This window comes from Cyprinus carpio, unplaced genomic scaffold (genome assembly GCF_018340385.1).
Source record: "Cyprinus carpio isolate SPL01 unplaced genomic scaffold, ASM1834038v1 S000006447, whole genome shotgun sequence".
NCBI lineage: Eukaryota > Metazoa > Chordata > Actinopteri > Cypriniformes > Cyprinidae > Cyprinus > Cyprinus carpio.
In genome coordinates, this window is record NW_024879131.1 from 28558 (window position 1) to 44951 (window position 16394).

At 41.1% G+C, this 16394-nt stretch overlaps 1 pseudogene; it reads right to left on the reverse strand.

The window, feature by feature from the left end:
* Nucleotides 1-13022: 13022 nt before the first annotated feature.
* LOC122143565 lies at nt 13023-13207 on the reverse strand (annotated as a pseudogene).
* Between the last annotated feature and the right edge of the window lie 3187 nt (nt 13208-16394).

Consider the following 16394-nt stretch of genomic DNA (forward strand, 5'->3'; position numbering starts at 1 on the left):
CACTGACCCGTTCAAACTGATTTTTAACGCGTACTTCACGTGTATTTAACACGTACTTCACGTGTACTTCACGCATATTTAACAGGTTAAATACATGTATTTAACGTGCTGATTTTTCACCCGTAAACGACACGTATTTAACGCATTAGATACGTTGTTGTTTACGCGTGAAAACACGTGTATTTAACGTGTTGTTTACGCGTTAAAAATTTGCGTGTTTTTGACCCTCTGGGCCTTCCATACAGAGCAAGGCGGACGTATGGCGAGTGGAATGTGACAGGATTACCTGCCGAAGTCGACAGTCGTGTACTTTTTGCATGTTCAGAAGGGCACGTCGCCTCAACAGACGCCTGATAAGTACGCCGCCTCAACAGACGCCACCTCCACAGACTGTGACACCAAATACCTCAAATAGAGTTAAATTAAATAATTTTTTGGTTTTACATTATTTTACTACAAATTATACACCATCAACAGAGCTGAAAATTAGTTGTATTTTCACAATAACATCAACATAAATTCACACACATTAATTATTAAACATTATTCTGATATGTGCCATCTGAGGTTTTACTTTTGATATATTGGTTATGTTAATAATTTTACTTAACACTCTGGCATGGTTCTCACAGTTGTCCTGTTTGCCGAGTCATGTCGACCATAAAATGTGCATATCAACCATTGAGCTAAATAATTTTGGTCAAGAGAAGGTAATGAAAAGGTATTTTTTTAATAAAATTGTTAAAGAAGTGTATTAACAATTCAGGTGCATTTTGAAACACTTTAAATTGGGCTGTCACTAACGATTATTTTGTTAAATGAGCAATCTACTGATTTTTTTTTTTTGTAATACAGAAAAGACTTGAAATAGGTTGCTTAAACTGTAAATCTTTAAAAGTATACTTAAAATATCTGTAACGACAAGGCAATAATTGGTTTAAATAAAACATTAAAAGCGAGTAATCATATGGTTTCACTGAACACTGTTAAAATACATAAAGGAATGTTCATCTAAACAATAAACGTATGTACAATATGTATTATAAAAATGCCTACAGAGGGCGCCAGCAGCCCAAGTGATTGAGCAAGTTTGCATATTTAGATCTATATTGATGTAATCTTGTGTTGGAGTTTTATATGTTTTAAACATTGCACTTTAAGTCAACAGATGAACTTTGCAGATGAGTTTGTTGACTGAGTTGCAAGAGATGTGTTCCACATAACAGTGAAACACAATGAATATTATTGGAAACAGATAATGGTACAATTCAGAAAAATGCAGGCTTTACAAAATGTTTAGCCACAAACTATGCTGATATAGCGAGAAATTCACTTCGACAAGAAATATCCACACATTGGAGGATAAAAAAAAATCTTAAAGGATTTTTTTAAATTAAAAATCTAAATATTGATGTGCTTAATAAATTTAATTAAGACAACTGTTTGGCAAATGCAGGTGTGTTTGATTAGGGTTGGAGCTAATTGAAGATGTATGAAGATGTATGACCCATCATGAAAAGGACATTCAGGCAATGATGACCACAGACTGATGAGCAGCTGAAGAAACAATTATTATCCTCGATTTACAAACAACTGAACACTGAAATTAAAAGGAAAGTTGATGTGACACAGTGTGAAACGTGTTTCTGTCCCAGTTATCTTATATTTACAGATTACTGTTTATTTAGTCAGTGAAAACATTGAAATTTTTTTTGCACTTTTGTCAATCAAATAAACATTAAATATGGGTTTGTATTTAATCCTATCGAGATGTTTTATGTCTTGAGGTCTAGAAAGGAAAAAAAAAAGTAATGATAAATATACATTTCAAAGAGTTCTATGTACTGTAATTATAAACTATACTGTCAGTTTACCATAGTTATCCAAATTAAGTAAATCATTCGCGTTTTTTTTTCAGTTCATAAGAATAAAAACTTCTTATATTTGGGTTAAAATCAATCCCATGACGTCATCTAGTGGACAACATTATATCCATCACAGCCTTAGCGTCCCAAAATATGACAAATTAATAAACCTAAGCATGTTTGCTTAGAACGACTTTGTTCTCGATGCCATTTAATGTTAAAGATCGAATGTCTAATGAATATCTAATATAAATACAACTTTATTTCTGTTAAAATTACACTCTTTTATGTCGAGATCACAAGGAAACAAGAAAGAAATGTGATTCAAGCAGAAATCATGCATACCCTCTGTGTTTCCGTACTTTTTGTAGCATCCAAGCAAACTAAACATTGATGTGCTGTAAGTTACTTCACTTCAACACCAACACCAGTTTTTTAAAGAAGAAAATTAGCAGATTTGGGCAAAAGTGGAATTTTTTCAAAATATTAAAGTAAAGTTATAGAAGTTTAAATGTACTGTAAATAAAATGCGCTATATTAATTTTATTATATTTTATTTATTATAAATATTTTACATAACAGGTTTTACTCTAAAATTGGTATAAAATTAAAGCCTTGTGTCTAAATAAGTTATGTTCCAAATTTGAAGTTGATATGAAAAACATTTAGGTTCCTGTGAGATTTTATTTAGGGCGTCATACCCCAAACAGCCACTGGGAGCCATCAAAACTCCTTTGAATTTTGTTTAATGAATTTTTCCCTATAGATTTCTCTGTCAATTTTAGTTCAATACTCAAAATAACCACCAAATATGGAATCCTGAGACTCGGACCTTTCCAATGATATGTTTGTTGCCAAGATTATAAAGGTTTTGATTCTAAAAGACCGTAATTGCATTTTGTAATATGACACTTGACACTGCCCACTAAGGGGGGAGGAGACCGCCATAAGATTTTAAAGTACTATTTCCATGGTAACGCAATGTCCGATTTCAAAATGGTTTTCACAGGATGAATCTTGGGCTTCTAAGCTTTCAAATGATATTACTAAAAGATTTTATAGAGAAAAAGGATAACAAAAAAAAGAGCGCCAAGCGTCCCAAGCGTCCCACAGGTGGGACGGTGACAGTTAAGGGGTTAAAGCACAACATCTTTTATACAATACAAATAAAATCCAATGCATGTTAATTACCTTTTTCTAATGTTTCATTCATGATTCATTCATCTTGTTCAAAGTTTTTTTAATTTATTTTAGCTGTAGACCATAAAGATATTTTGAAAATAAGTGTATGTCATTTATCTCAAATTTTTCATTTTATTTAAAAAAGAAATGTATTCTCTTCCCTCAGATGCTGTGAAGAGGTGGAGACTCTGAGATTGATGCAAGCAGCAATGGCAGAACACAACTGAAGCACGCTCCAGGAAGAGCTGAGGGTGGAGGTTACAAGAAATGAGCCAAACAACTGTAATGTGTTTAAGGGATAGTTCACCCAAAAATAAAAAGAGTCATAATTTTCTCACCCTCATGTTTCAAACCTGTATACTTTTCCTATGTTCTGAACACTCAAAGATATTTGGAAGAATGTTTGTAGCCAAGCAGATCTCGCCTCACATTAACTATCATAATCATTTTTCCTACAATGGTAGTTAATGGGTTGTGAGATCTGCTTGGTTACAAACATTCTTCCAAATATCTTTGTGTTTATTAGACAACTTTGTAAGTCAGTGACAAAATTAATAAAGACATGTTAAAAAGAAACCGTCTTTTAACATAATAGTAGAAAGCACATGAATGTATTCTCATTAATGTAATATTTGAATTCATGTTGGTTCTATACAGTTTAAAATCGTTTACACCACTTCGATTTGATAAGTAGCAATGATTTCAAACATATTTTATGATGAGGGTCTTCTGTGTTTTATGATTTTCTTGTCACATGACAACAATGGCTCCTGCAAGGTGGTTATGCCACGTTCAAATAATAATTATTTTCTTAATTATTAATATATTTATATTATTAAAGTATTTAAAAATAAATGCAATTAAATAAATAATATTGATTTATATTATTATATATTAAAAAACATTAATAAAAAATGCTGCAAAAATAGAAATCACACTTTTATTCAGTGATGAAAAAAACTAATTTTTTAACTAGATTTTTTATCATCTTGAATATTCTTATTTGTCATTGTCCCAGTAAAGCAAACGTGAAAACAATATCGTAAGAACATAGAAAGGTATACTGGTTTGAAACATGAGGGTGAGTAAATAACAGAATTTTCATTTTGGGTGTACTAACCTTTATATGATAATTCAGTATTTTGTAATTTAGTATTTAGTTTGCTTAACAGATGCTAAACTGTTCAATAACAAAGAAATGCTAAATCAGAACATGCTTCTTTTTTTTGCTTATGTCCACAAAATAATGTGTTCTTTTCTACACGTGATTAAAAACGTTTTATGGACGTTCAGGTCTGACTGGAACCGATTTTGAACCTTTGTCAAGATGTTTAAACCTTAAGACATAATTTGATTGCCTTTCAAGATGTTACACAGTGGGTGTGTGATTATTAATATGCAGGCTTATATATACATACACTTAAACTATGCAGTAACGCATTTTAAACATCCAGAAGACGACACATTTTAGACGAGACGCGAGCCGAGCGCCGTGCAATGGCCGCTGTAGACTTTAGACAGGCCGGCCTGCCGATTGGTCGCGAGTATACAGTGAGCCAATCGGAAGGCCGCGCCGTCTAAAGCTTAAACGGCGCGAGCCAATCGGAAGGACGTTGCGCTAGCGCTCCTGTAAAACGCTCACCGCGTCATCCGGAGTTTGTTTGGTAAGTTATTATAATGTTATAATATCCACGACATGTTGGTTTTATTCGCACCAAGTTAGAAATATGAGAGCGATTGCGTAGCGTCGCGTCGCGCCGCTCGTGTCCGTTGTGAAGGGCGATTTCGAAAAAAGGTAAAAAAAAAAAAAAAAAAAAACTTATTTCCCTTTACAATTAGCAATGCTAATAAATACATACTCATTTATGTGCAAATATATGTGTATGTATGTGTGTGTGTGTGTGTGTGTGTGTGTGGTGTGTGTGTGTGTGTGATGGTATTATATATTATATATATATATATATATATATATATATATATATATATATATATATATAAGACTATATATATATATATGTATATATATATATATATTGTATATATATATATATATATATATATATAATATATATATATATATACTATATATATGTGTGTGTATGTGTGTTGTGTGTGTCATTCTACAGAAAACGTCTATTTTTCTGTCCCTAGCCTTTACAGAAATATTACAATGAAAAACAGTGTTTACATTTTCTTTTAAATATTTTAAAATAAAAAACAAGGTGTTATTTGTTGAGCAATTAGACCTTGCGCCTCAATGTGGCAATTAATTATAAAGAATTCCAAGCACCAACAAAACTTGCTGGTCCCCAGAGGCCATGTACAGAGGGAAATTGCTTTATTTGCAGTCAAAAAACAGGTTTTTTTCTACACCTTTAAAAATCACAATAAACGATCAAATATTGAAGAAATGGGAATAATAAAACAACAATGCTAATATAATAAACTTATATAATGAAAACATGTGGGCCCCTGACGTTGTCACTGGTGTTACCGTTTGACAAATACCTGTTATTTTTGAAATAAAAAATCACACTGATGTCATCACTTGAACTTTCTCCTTCCTATTTTAAAAGATCTATGAAAAAAAAAGTTCAGTTAGCCACCCCCACCCCCCCGGTTTCTTTTTCAGTTATCAGAAATTCAGACATTTTAAAAATGCATTTTTCATGAAAATTTTGTCACTGGTGTTACCTTGTTTTCATCTTTCACACAAAATAAACATCTCCTTATGTCTTGCACTTCACCTATTTTTCTGACTCTTGAATACATATTCGCTGAAAAAAATAGACTAAAAAATGGGACGATGTTGGGGCTTGAAATAATTGCACCAAAAAAAGCTAAAAAGAGAAATAATTAGCTGTGCAGTTGATATGCATGGCATTAAAGTCAACAAGGAATCTATATAACAGTGGTCTAAGTTTACAAATGTTAGAAAAATAAATGGCATTTTAAAACATTTTGCCATTACCAAAAAGGGGACGTTTCTGTTAGAATGACCAATACATATCGTTGTGTAAGGCAAGGCAAGTTTATTCCATTAGATAACACAGTTTCGTACACAAAGTTAATGTACAGTAAAGTGTAAGGTACACATAAAGACATAAAAAACATGTAAGTTCCATTAATGAAGATGAGTGTTATAAAGTGGAAAGGAAACAGGAAAAAGTATTGAACACATTGGAACACATTCAAATTTATCAGTATTCAGTACTTGCTTGTGGACTAATTTTTCCCTGTATCATGGTGATTATAAGAGACTGTTTCCTACAGGTGTGTTAGACATGGACCCCTTGTTTCCCACCTTGTGCATTTTAGACACAAGTGTGCCACAAAATAGGCAACAATGCCTTCTTAAGGCTTCAAAGGAGGCTAAGGCACTGGCATCCCGCAACACATGCTATAATAGAAACAAAGTCCAGGATAAAAAGACAGCTTTGTGAGGAAGGTAATATGCAATCGATGTGTTCCCACCCCATGTTCACCACCTGCAGCCTAGACTGTTTTTTGAGCTTATCGTTGTAAAAAAAAAAAAAAAAAAAAATCATTACAAATTTCTCTGTCTTCAGCCAAAAAGAGAGGTCAGCCCATTACCTTGACACTCCATCAGAGGTTGCGTACCTTGGCCAACTCCAGATTTACATTTGGCAAATACAACGGCCAAAGTTTTTAAATGGGCTGGTGGAGAACGATGTCGGCTTACAGTAAGTAGTAAGTATGCTGTACTTAACAGAATTAACATTCATAACTTGTTTTTCCACAAAATAATTATCTTATGTGATGTTTTAGTATGCTAGATATGCACATAAAAGAACGCCGCCATCATGAAAGACAAATAAAGCGAAGCCCTGATGAGTGGGTGAAGGATCTCCTGCTGAGGTATGTGCAGCTGTTTCCACAGGTCTCCTGCCACCCTCGAGATCAACGTGGACAGGGCCATTTATGGGCAGGGCCGCTTCAGGTTTACGTTTTACATTCCCTGGAGATGTGGCAGAGTGGTACAGCCTGCACAAGAACTCTCCAGGCTGACCACGCAAGCTGGGACCACGACCACGAGAGGAAAAATGGCACAGGAGGCGCACTGCTCTGTGCAGCAGTGGCTTGTGATGAAGGCGGGAGGGACATCACACACCAAGTCACTGAAGCGCTTCGGCAGTACATTCTTGACAAAGAGGTAGGCTCTTTTTTTTTACGGTGCCTTATAATAAAAAGTAATCACAAAACCACAACATTAATACAAACTTTACCCACCCGTACATCACAGAGAAACCTCCACAGGGACAGGGACCCTCCCGCAGCAGCTGCCAGCTCCCAGTTCATCAGGGTCCCACAGGGTGAGAGGCGGCTGGGTGGATGGACGCTCTGGCTGGTGGAAGTTCGCTATCACCCCTTTGAAAGCAAAGGTTTAGTATTTCACTTATCAATGTCTTGAATTATTCATGTTAATCATGGCATGAACCTTGTATTAATGCATAGTCAAAAAAAAGACTGTGTGTGTGCTGATAAGGACAACTGTCCTCATTTAGCAGCGGGGGAAGCTGAGGGTTAGAAAAAACTAGTATCCCAGACGCAAAGAGACCCATCCAGATCCTCCACTACGAAGCCAGAGCCACAGACTATGTTTCACCGTATACTGATTAAGTCCCTAGCTTGTACGTCACAATTGCCTGGTTACATCCCCGATTCCAGGTGGGGCACCCATAAGTACTATGGGTAGAGACATGCATAAACTATGCTTAGGTAAATGAAAACGTTTTTCACGTGAAGGTTTACACTTACATTTAAGCCTCCTGCATCAGCTCCTGAAGCTTGAAGCTCCTCCTCATCAGCTCCTGCAGCAGCTTAAGACTCCATCAGTTAGTTTCTGCAAAAAGCAGCTCCTCCATCAGCTCTGCAAGCAGCTTCCTCCATCAGCTCCTGCAGCAGCTCCTCCATCAGCTCCTGCAGCAGCTCCTCCATCAGCTCCTGCAGCAGCTCCTCCATCAGTTTCTGCAGCAGCTCCTCCATCAGCTCCGCAGCAGCTCCTCCATCAGCTCCTGCAGCAGATCCTCCATTCAGCTCCTGCAGCAGCTCCTCCATCAGCTCATCCAGCAGGCTCCTCAGCCATGCATCTGGCCATTGCGAAATCAGCAGCAGAGACCCAGCACCATCCTGAGGTAACTGTCCAGAAGTAGGTCAGTGGTTGTTAAAGACAAGGAAACTGTTTAGGGGTGTTTGTTACATAAGGTTTCTGGTCTTTGTTATACTACCAGGTGAACGCTTGAGGGTTGGCACAAAAGTGTGGGAGTCTGGTCCTAATGGGCTCAACAGCGCAGAAAGTAACGTGGCTTAAGGAGGATGCTGAAAGGGGCCTTTTTTCAGAGAGGCAATGTCTATAAAGACAAGCATGGCAGCACGAGGTGGAGGAAAAGTCCTGAAGGGACAACAGAATGTGGTTTCACCCTCCTGAATTTCCTGGAGTGGTGGAAGGGAAAGTCCCCTCAGCAGACTCCTTTTTCCATAGCTCCGTTTTTTTTGGAGCTGGAGACCAGTCGAAGATGTGTGGACGTTACAGTCTTCGGTGCCCCAGGTCTGACTGCCGGCAACGTTCCAGTCAGAAGGCCTTTCTCTACCATTGTGGGTATTCGAAAACTGTCAGGCAGATCTGCCACATGTCTGGCTGGTACTCCATGCTGACAGATGTCCTCGGAACATGCAACGCTTGCAGAAAGGCTGCAAAGGACTGTCAGGAGGAACACTCCATCGGTCGGTTCCTCTCATGGGATGCGCTGCATCCTTAACCAGCCAAGGTCCAGCTCACAGAGCAGTGGTTCCCCAGCTGTCTTGACATTAACGGTGAAGTTCTCGCTGCATAATTTCACACAATGATTTGAATTCTGATAGATGTCTAAAAAAAAAAAAAAAAAAAAAAAAATCTAAGATGTTACAGGCAATCCAAAACATTGTGTGTTTAATTGTAGGCAAGTGGCGTGGACAAGAATGCAAGTGTTATCAGCCTGATGGAGGGATCGCCACCGGAGGGCGCAACACCATGGCCAGGGTTGTGGACGGCAGGTCCCTGGAGAGGTCACTGAGCGGAGTACCTGCACAAAGAAAGATGTTGTACACCGCCCTCCTCAGCCACAGTACAAAAAAAACCTGGTAAGATCACACGTAAGTTAAGAGTTCATTGTTTTCTTGAGCGTTTTGGCAAACGCTAAGTTCGCATGTGACTGCGAGATAGATTCCATCTGGACTTCAGACCCAAGCAGGAGACGTCAGCTGTAATCAGGAGAGAACAACTATCCCTCCATCAACTCGCTAGGTTTTTTTGCTTTTTCGCAGCACCCACTAATGACTGGGTCTGCGTCCTGTTGGTCTTGTTGTTCTGGTTACTTTTGAGGGACAGCATTAGCCACCAATTCCCGGTACCACCAGCGAGGAGAGACGCTGCCATGTCCCAAAGCTGTTGAGAGAAGGGCGGACGTGTCCTCATTTGCAGAGGCAGAGAAACATATAGAGGACTACCGCACACAGATTATTGATCTAATTTGTGGCTAAGAGTGTCTTCAAGTACGACTCCACCAAAAAGGTAACATTAAACACATGTGTGTCTACAAATGCTGCAAAGACCAAACTTAAGGTCTGTATTGAAGAAATTTACAGGATATATTTGTTTTCCTTTTTTTCATCATGGGGAATTTCAGTCATTAAAAAGAACTAGTTAGTAATAAACTATTAATGGGTAAATTACATATAATATTTTGTTTGAGATTGACAGCCGATGTTGGAAGTTGGCGATCTTGATGACGTGTGCATGGAGCATGTATTTTTTTGGCGCCAGTTTTAAATGATGTTTATAGTTACACGTTTGGTCCTTGAGACATAGAACCATTTCGGTGCTGGGCTCAGCATAATCCAGTTTTTTTTTTTCGGGGATCATAAGTAATCAAAATCGTAGGAATCAGTTGTGAAACCCCAACGCAAATCGGAGGAATTAATCCAGCTCAAAAACCAAGATTTCATCCTGATTCTACTCCGAAAGTCAGAACTCTTTTTTTTTTCTTTTCAGCAATCCATTTTCAAGATTTGTTCCACTCTGATGGAAAAAATCCAATCAGATTACTTTTTGAACACAACTGGCCCCAATCTGACTAAACTAATCGGAGCCAACACTGTGAAAAATGATAAGTGATGATGAATTGTACGAAACGAAAAATGATAAACAAACTGTTTGAACCTCTTTTGCTTTTTATTATTCGTTACCAGATCTGCAAGAAACTTCCGGGGGATGGACAAGGGCACGGCGGAATGGTGCACCAACGTGGCCAACGAGCGGGGCAGATCCCTCACGTCAGTCCTGACTTGTGAGGAGTCGCTGGACAAAATGCGGCCGATGGCCGAAGGCCTCATGGAGAGGTACAGGAGAGCTGCCGAGGCACCTCCCGAGCTCATGTACGTGGATCGCGGCTGCTGTCGCCTTATCCACGGCGTGTCTTCTGTGGAGCAGCTCTTCAGCGAGTGGACCGACAGGGGTATGCTGGTACGGCTCGACATCTTTCATTGGACCATCGATTTGGATGCGGCCCTACGGACGGATCACCATCCAAAGTATGCCCTGTTTAAGTCCGCCCGATCCGCTGCGGTCTTCGCCTACAACAAGGACGATGTGGCTCGCGCTGGGTAAAGGCGATACGTGCCGGTCACCCAACGAGCTATGCGTTCCCCCTGACGGACAGCCAGATCGTCATCGAACTGCATGTCAGCAAAGTCAGACCTCAGCCATCATGGTCAGGAGGATCCAAAACGGTTGGTGCCCAGGAAACCTGTGCACGGATCCAGAGTGCCATTGACATCTTGACAGGAGCAGCAGCTGGGATGGATGAGAACCAGGTGCATCTGTTCAAAGGACGCTGCGGGGGCCATCGACCCACGTTGTGGGAGAACCAACAGAAGCACTCTCGAATGGCATCCTAGGATACGCCGGGGGATGAAACATGACACCATGCACAAAGTATGTGACCCGTAACGGTTGTGCGTCTTCCATGGATCCAGCACAGTGAGAGGAGGTAGCAAACAGCCTGGAAGGCTTTCATTCTTTTCTGCCCAACCATGATCCCTGGGCCCCACTGTGCTGCTGTCCCCCTTCCAGGTGTATCTCCTGGCTGGCATTGCATTCGCTGAGAACTCTGACAGGGAGTCAAGCGTTCGCGGTCAAAGGCCAAAAAAGGGAGAAAGCACATGGCCGTGGTACAATTCTCTCCCCTCTGGACATCGGCGGAACTCGTGCTGAGCAGAACACTCGTGAGGATTGCTGTCAGGAACTGTTTTGGGGAGGTGGGAGGAGGCAAAACTACAGGCCTCCAGTTCCTGCTGGGGATGAGCGGATCGGTTTTGGAGTATCTATTTCTCTCAGTCATCAGAGGCCTTTCAGTGCTCCCGACCATTACGTCTCAGACCAGAGAGACACTTCGATAGTGGATGAGGATGAAGATGATGAGTGTCTCTGTTGCCACGGCAGAGGAGGAAGAGGAGGAGGATGTGGGATACAAATCCGACAGTGAGGGGTGAACGTCTGACTCCTCTGAGAAACAGTCTGTGCCTCACTGACCAGGTAGCGGCTTCAAACAGAGTTTGATCTCTGTGTAGAGGATGTGTGTGGTCCGAATCATCTCCTCGGGGTACCAAAGTCCCGTAGAGGATCTGTGCAAAGTCCTTGTTGAGATCGCCTTGGAGGAGGGAAAGCTTGCGATGAGTGACTCGATCAGACAGAGGGTCATCAGTGCCTGGAACAACCTTGTACCTCCACGGATCGCAGCATCCAGCAGTTTGACAGACTTTAACGTTCGGCACGGCTGGGGGCGAAATGCTCTGTTCGGCCGAATGCAAGTGGATGATCCGTCTGAGGCATCTTTGGTGCAAAAAGCTTGAGTTCAGCAAGCTTTTACTCGGGAGCACCGCCCACTTGGTTGACTCCAGAAAAAGAACCGGTCTGATGTACTGCCTTATTAAACAGCTGTGGCTTCATCCTGTTCTGGAGGAAAGGCTTCAAGGGTCGCCACTGAAGCATCTACATCACCAAAATGTACCAGCGTTGTGCAGCAGAGGGTGTACTGTGGATGACGCTGAACTCAGCAAACTCGGCATTTCCATCCTAAAAATAAATTTCAAAATGCGTGCGTATTAGTGAGTTCATCAGGATGGCAGGAGGCCTTGTCAGGCCACACATTGTGACGGATCAAGCGTCTGGCTATGTCCTCAAAAACACGTCGTCATCCGAGTGTTTCTTAGCACCAGCCAGCACCCAGCTGCCTCGAAGCTCCCTGACGACGCAAGACCAACACCGCCGACCTACAGTGCAGTATCAGGCCACTGCCATCTTTGGCAGGGACCAGAAAGCTTAAACCCAGACTCCCACATCTCTTATCTCTGCCCCCCGATCCTCCCACACCGCCGTTTACCTGACCAGTCCAGACCCATGCGCACGTTCCACGCCCGCCAAATCAGTCTGATGGGTGCGCCCCTAACAGGGACCTCCCGCCATTTCCCTGCCGCAGGCATCCATTCCTCAACCATCGCCATCGATGGATCTCTGTTCTAGTCAAGAAAGAAAGGACAGAGCGCTAGTGGCCATGGTACATCCAGCCCCTGTAAAAGTGTACATCTGTGCAATGTGTGGCCAACCCACTCAAGCAGACACAAAAAAGTCACCGAAAAAAAGGAGCTACTGGCGAAACGTTCTAAATCATCCACCGTCCCGACAAGACGTGGCAAAAGACATTACTTTGTTTCCTTAAGCCTAATAAAGATTTGACTCCCGTGCAAGTGCGGAAATTATAGACCTTTTGTCTCTTCTAAAACTACTCTATGTGAACTATTTGCCACAGTTTTGGCCTCTCATTTAGATTCACTCATGACTAAATTGGTGGTCCTTTTATAATAGTAATAATTCATTATAAACAGTGTACATAAGAGCTCTATTTTTAACCAGAAAATCAGGGGAGAGCGCGAACGCAGTCCCGCCACTAACCAGAAAATATGCAGTTCGAGATTCCCCATTTGGGGAATTCGGCCCCCCACGCGGGAGTCAGCACGAACCGGCAAGTGCAATGGTCTGAGCCTCGCCCTGGGTGAACCACCTTCTTTGAACTTCATGGGTATCTCCCCTGCCAGGTAAGTTCTATGTGAGGTTCTACACTCACCACCTGAAGGGGGGCACCTTAAGGGAACTACATTTTGCAGTGATGAGTGAACGTTACTGGACTTCACTTTCATATGTTTCAATCATCACCGATCGAACCCCAACGCGATCTCCAAATATGTATCTACTTCTCGTAACTCAGGTATTGATAGCATTGTTCGAATCCAACATGGTCTGATTCACTTAACGAGTCGTTAACAGACAGCTGTACAAGACACCCCAACCCAGTCCAGTTGCACATGACAACCTACCCCCCTCCACACCGACAGTCCGGGCCCACCTCTCCACGAGCACCACACTAGAGCCCCAAGGCCTGCTCTCTGCCCGAGCCCCACAACTGGCCGTTGGACGTTCGTGTCCACAGTGTAGCCACACGCTCAACACACACCCTCGCCCGAGACCCGACAACGGTCCCACCACTCGCAGCGACACACATGTACCGGAGTCCGAGGCAATATATGACTTTGGTGTCACTCATATGTGGTGCCGAAAGGTAGATGTGACTAGCAGACTTATCCCACCACCCTCACCCTGCCCACCACAACTCTATCCCTCTACCGCCATTAGACACCAGAGAGGTGGAAGCTGGAATTCATTTGACTCGTTGCGTTAGTAACATTGACTTCTGATTGAGCCACCACAGTGGTTGTAGCGTCCCTTCTCAACCAATCATGAGTAGCCACGCATGGCTGCGGAGATACTTGTCATCTACCGGTAATCAGCAGTCAAAAGACGCTCCAATTCATCTGAATTTTGTTACCTGCTCATTGACACCATCACAAACATCATATTTTCAGAATTTAACAGGAATATTATACAAGATTATATAACTAGGATGACAAGAAAGTGTACAATGTAGGCTATAAGAGAGAAACCAAAAGTAACAATACTAAAAATGTTTAGATACAGTGGTGTTTAAAAGTTTTTGCCCCCTTCCCGTTTTTGTTATTTTTTGCATATTAGTCACACTTGAATGATTCAGATCAAACAAATTTTAATATTACAAAAAGATAACCAAGTAAATACCCAATTGCGAAGTTTTGCAATAATTATTTAAATTTAATTAGGGGTAAAAACATAGGGCATGTTGCCAAAACCTGCCTGGCAACTACATGAAAAAACCAATAAAAGAATGCCCTCTAATGGTCTAATAACTGGTGTTCCACCCTTTAATTGGCAACAACTTCGGCAATCATTGGCGTTGGCAATAACTGGCCAATGAGTCTTTTCAACATCGCTGTGGAATTGGAAGTTATTGGCCCACTACTCTCTCTGTGCAGAATTGTTTTAATTCAGCCACACTGGAGAATGACTGGACCCGTTTAGAGGTCGTCTGCCACCTGCATCTCCAATCGGATTTAAGTCCAGACTTTGGCTTGGCCTCTCCAAAACCTTAATTTTGTTTTTCTTGGGCTATTCGGAGGTGATCTTGCTGGTGTGCCCGTTATGATCCTCGCGCTGTATACCCCAAGGTGCGCTTGATCATTGAGGTCATCACCGCCAGATATTGGAAAACTGACAAGCTAAACATTTTTCTCCAAGATTTTTCTGACAGAGTCAGAATTCCAGTATTCCATCAATTATGGCATCGTGCACGCCTTAGCGGCAAAGCCACCCTCCAGAGCCTCAGTGCGCTAAGCTCGTCAGAAATTTTTTTTTAGTGTGCCGCCTCTATTTTAAAGTCCAACTGAAATCAAAACAAAACATCCACTCAAGTCAATACACATAAAAATTTTTTTTGAACCGACGCGAATTCATCCAATTGGCGCAAGTCAATACACATTAAATGTTCGTGATCTTGATCGTCTTCCGGTTTTTGACTCTGTTCTTAATCTTTAATGCACCAATCTGAAAATGCCGTCCTCCCCTCTGCATTGGACGCTTTGCACCTTCCCTGATGACGTAGGTTTGACGGGTTTGGGTGCCTGCTTAGCATCCCGTAAGCCAGTGGCCCTCCAACTGACAGTAGACTTGGCTGCCTTGGTGGTGTTTCAAGAGTTATTGACAGTGGATGAAAGGTGGTGGGGGGGGGAGGGGGGGGAGAGCGGGGGAGAGAGATGGTGAGGAGGTGCATTTTTGGTTCTAGATCCAACTGTAAAAGCAGTTTGGAAAATAAAAGCCACGCCCACTATTTTTCCTCATTTAGTATTCCGTTTCTCTCTGAAATACGTCACAACACTGGAGAAAAGTTGTTTGCAACTTCCAGTTCACGCAGACTTTAAAACCCACGAGCCGCCACTGCCCACACCATCACACTACCACCACCATGTTCCGACTGTTGGTATGATGTTCTTTTTATGAAATGCTGTGTTGCTTTTATGCCAGATGTAATGGATACACCATCCAAAGTTCTAATTATTTGCCCGTGATCAGTCCACACAATATTTGTCCAAAAGTCTTGGGGATAATCAAGATGTTTTTTTGGCAAATGTGAGATGAGCCTTTGTGTTCTTTTTGGTCAGCAGTCAACACTGTTCCAAGTTTTCTCTATTTGTGGATAATGGCTCTCTGGCCGTGGTTTGCTGGAGTCCCAAAGCCTTAGAAATGGCTTTATAACCCTTTACAGACTGATTACCATGTCCCAACTACTTTTGTTTCTCATCTGATTCTGTTGAACATTTTCTAAGAAGTCCGCGGCATGAGTTTTTGTTTCTTTAAGCATGCTTCGCTTTCGTCATACAGGTTTCTATTTGTAAGCGATTTCTTGATTCAACCAGGCCCTGGCAAGTAATCAGGCCTTGAATGTGGCTATTACAATTTAACTACTCCGCTTTCTTAAAATAATGTGAGTTAATCGCCAGTTCAAAAACAGTTTAACAGATGAGGGGCAATTAATTTTTCAATGGCGAGGGGCCAGGTAGGTTTGGAAAACTTTTTTCCCTTTAATAAATGAACCACAAAAAAAAACTGCATTTTGTATTTACTTGCATTATCTTTGTGTAACAGTAAAATTTGTTTGATGATCTGAATTTAAGTGTTACAAATATGCAAAAAATTAAAAAAAAAAAACAGGAAAGGGGCAAAAACATTTTCAAGTCCAATAAATGCAAAAAATTTTAAAACAACACTCAGACGGTAAAAAAAAAATAAAACATGCCAACAATTATAATAAACATGGAACAACTTGTCTTTTACTATGGTTTATCATGCATGCAGATTATATTTTG